Source organism: Tyto alba, unplaced genomic scaffold, assembly GCF_018691265.1.
Source record: "Tyto alba isolate M040663 unplaced genomic scaffold, T.alba_DEE_v4.0 Super-Scaffold_15, whole genome shotgun sequence".
In the NCBI taxonomy this organism is placed as follows: domain Eukaryota; kingdom Metazoa; phylum Chordata; class Aves; order Strigiformes; family Tytonidae; genus Tyto; species Tyto alba.
The window spans coordinates 3,576,049-3,579,852 of NW_024881277.1; the positions used below are offsets into that span (position 1 = coordinate 3,576,049).

Consider the following 3,804-nt stretch of genomic DNA (forward strand, 5'->3'; position numbering starts at 1 on the left):
AGTGTAGCAGAAATATCAAGGCTGTCTGCCTTCAAACCTCACTGCTCAGGTAAGACAGGGCAAGAGGTGAAAAATCAAGAAAAGCAGAGCCCCACAACTCTGCTCTGCAGCCGGGTGCCCTGGCAGGGACAGTGCTGAAATCTCTGTAATTTCATGAGGGGATTTAAGGAGAAATCACTGCGGGTTCCTCTCTGCCTGTTGGGGCACAGCAGGACTGACTCCTGCAGATCCCACAGCAGAATCCCTTGGTCCCCACTGCACCCTCAGCCAGCAAACAGCAGAGATATAGCCAGGGAGTGGCAGGAAGGCACTTCTGGAATGACAGATCTGAGTAGGTGGGTGTTCAGTGAGAAATGAAGCAAGTTTTCATCAGAGAAGGCAGTGCTAACCATTCATTGCCTTCTTCTCCTTGGGCAGGCCCTCATTACTCAAGATGAAGCAAATGTCCAACAGCAGCTCAGTAACTGAATTTCTCCTCCTGGCATTTGCAGACAGACGGGAGCTGCAGCTCCTGCACTTCTGGCTCTTCCTGGGCATCTACCTGGCTGCCCTCCTGGGAAACGGCCTCATCATCACCGCCATCGCCTGCGACCACCACCTCCACACCCCCATGTACTTCTTCCTCCTCAACCTCTCCCTCCTCGACCTGGGCTCCATCTCCACCACTCTCCCCAAAGCCATGAGCAATTGTATCTGGGACATCAGGGACATCTCCTATGCAGGATGTGCTGCACAAATATTTCTGTTTCTATTTTTTATATCATCAGAGTACTTCCTTCTCACCATCATGGCCTATGACCGCTATGTTGCCATCTGCCAACCCCTGCACTACGGGACCCTCCTGGGCAGCAGAGCTTGTGTCCACATGGCAGCAGCTGCCTGGGGCACTGGATGCTCTATTCTCTCCTGCACATGGCCAACACATTTTCCCTACCACTCTGCCAAGGCAATTCCATAGACCAGTTCTTCTGTGAAATCCCCAAGATCCTCAAGCTCTCCTGCTCACACTCTTACCTGAGGGAAGTTGGGGTTCTTGCGGCTAGTGCCTGCTTAGGATTTGGGTGCTTTGTTTTCATTCTTTTTTCCTATGTGCAGATCTTCAGGGCTGTGCTGAGGATCCCCTCTGAGCAGGGACGGCAAAAAGCCTTCTCCACATGCCTCCCTCACCTGGCCGTGGTCTCCCTGTTTATCAGCACTGCCATCTTTGCCTACCTGAAGCCCCCCTCCATCTCTTCCCCATCCCTGGACCTGGTGGTGTCATTTCTGTACTCGGTGGTGCCTCCAGAAGTGAACCCCCTCATCTACAGTATGAGGAACAAGGAGATCAAGGATGCCCTGAGGAAACTTGTAACAGGATGATTTTCAGAAACAATAAAATATCTGCTTTCTGTAAATAACTCAAAATGTAACTCACTACATACAGGGTCATACTCTGTAGGTTTTGTTGCGTTTTATGGTTATGATTTTTTTTTCTTTGTTGTAATTTACATGATGTTCTCTGCTACGAGGTGTCATTATTTTTCCCTTTTCTAATTATTTATCTATCAAGCTTTTGTTTGACCCAGAGACTATGTAAATGAGGACCCATGCTCTCTTTATGTTTAAACAAAAGAAAGGACACTGTAGATACATTTTTCTTTGAGATCCTTCCTCCAAGTTGTTCTCTGGACCCGCCAGGTCAGCCCTTGTATTGGTCTAAGGTCTGAGTGCTTTTGTGCCTTGGTCACTGTCCCATGGTGTGACAGTCCTGTGACCGCAGGCAGGGACAGGCAGTGGGCACTTCTGTGACAGAGCTGGCCTTCATGACAGCATTTCCATCAGACAAAGAGATCTCCTCAGGGCAGTGCAGGAAGGCTCAGGTCTTCTTCCAGAGTTGCTCTCAAGACCATTCCCAGGGAATTTCCCAGGAGAGAAACCACCAGTGAGGAGTGGAAGTGTGTGTGAGTGTGAAGGGTGTGGGCACACAGCAGTGTCCTCGCACAGCCAGGACTCCGGCCAGGGACCTGAAGGCCCAGAAGAGCAGGGGCTGGGCTGTGCCCATGTGCGCTGGGCACCCCGGGGAAGCTGCCCCAGGGCAATCAGAACGGACTGGCCCCTCACAGCCACCACTGGCCTCTCATCTCAGATCGGAGAGGTATTTTGTCCTTCCACAGAGGGACACTGAAGGAGTAGGTCAGAAGTCCATCTTTACATTGAAGGAAGGAGATGTAAGCATGGACATCATATATGTGAGATGAGATTAACCCTGGTGAGCACAAATGCCATCAGCTATTCCTGGGGGTGCCATGAAGGCCTGTGACACTGACTGTGTCTTGAGGTCACTTCATGTAGAGAGTCACATCCCCTGGGAAACCCCCTGAATGCAGCACTGGGTTGTGCTTCCCTGAACCACGGTCCCTGTGTCCATTCCTCGTGCCTCGGGGCATCTCCCACGGGTGCAGAGCAGGGCGAGCACCGCAGGGCTGAGGTGCCTCCCAGCCTCTGGGGGTGGCAGCAGGAGTTCAGAGAGACACTATGGCTCCTGCAGGGCACTGCCTCTGCGTGTGCAAGGGAAGGACTCGTGTCTCTGAACAGCCCTGTGTGTAAGAGGAGTGCCTGAGGCCAGCTCAGCTGTGGGCACCTGACAGAGCCCTGACACTTCTGTGTGTGACTGCAGGAACAACCCCACCTTCCCAGTGAGATTCACCTCAGCTGCCTTGGACAGGCTCATTGCAAGTGCTCCTGTCTGCTCTGTCACACCCCTCTGTCTTTCTGGACTGTGCCCTCAAAAGTGCCAGAGCAATCAGATAGGTTCTGGAGTCCATGGAAAAGGAAAATGTCAAACCCATTTTCAAGAAGGTCAGGAAGGAGTATTGGGAGAATTACAGGCTGGTCAGCTTACCAGCATCTCTGGGAAGGTCATGGTACACTTCCTCCTGCTGCCATTTGCAGGCACTTAAAGGACACAATAAAGGCATCACTGAACCAGAATGGGCAGGGGAAAGAAGGGCGTGGTGTGTACATGGAATTTTGCAAGACCCTTGATATGGTCTCTCATGGTGTCCTTATAGCTGGAATGATGCTCTCTGTGCTAAAGAGGTGGGTGTTACTGTGGGTGGGAAGTTGGCCCCGTAATCAGGCCCAAATGTCATCAGTGGTACAAAGTCCTCCATGCAGCCAGTCACTGTTGCAGGTGTTTATTATCCCCCTGTATGATGTGAGGTAGCACTCTTTCAGCTCATTTGTGGATGATGTAAAGCTGGAACAGGCCTTAAGCAACCTCATCTAGTTCACTGGTCCTTGAGCAGGCATGTCAGACAAGATGAAGTTCAGGGATCTCTTCTAATCTGAGTTACTCTACGATTCAATGAATCTTTCCCTTGGAGAGACCCCTGAGGACAGAAGAGGCTGAGGAAGAAGAAACAAAAAGAAGCAGGAGGTATGGAAAAGGAGATATAAAAGCTGACAACTTAAATAAAGCAGTTCCTGCAAAGCATGCTTCTCCACTCAGATCATTAGTAGGAAATATATTTTATAACTTTGATAAAACAAACATACTTTTATCTGGTTGGGTCCTGGGCCATAAGGGGGGTGATGGATGACTATGGTATTATGAGGTCAATTGTGTCTCAGAAACTCAAACTCCAACAAGAAACATATGACTGTGAAGGGGACCATGAGGTCATTTCTGTCTCTGGAGGTGACAGGCCAGCAGCAGGAACACGGCTGGGAAAGTTCCTCTGCCAAAGTAACCCCACAGGCCCTACCCAGGAAAAGGGCTTGGACATGGGTTCTCATGTCTGTTCCACATGAGCACAGGATGGG

General features: G+C 50.6%; 1 pseudogene; it reads left to right on the forward strand.

The window, feature by feature from the left end:
- Positions 1-442: 442 nt before the first annotated feature.
- Positions 443-1,359, forward strand: LOC122153138 (annotated as a pseudogene).
- The last annotated feature ends 2,445 nt before the right edge of the window (positions 1,360-3,804 follow it).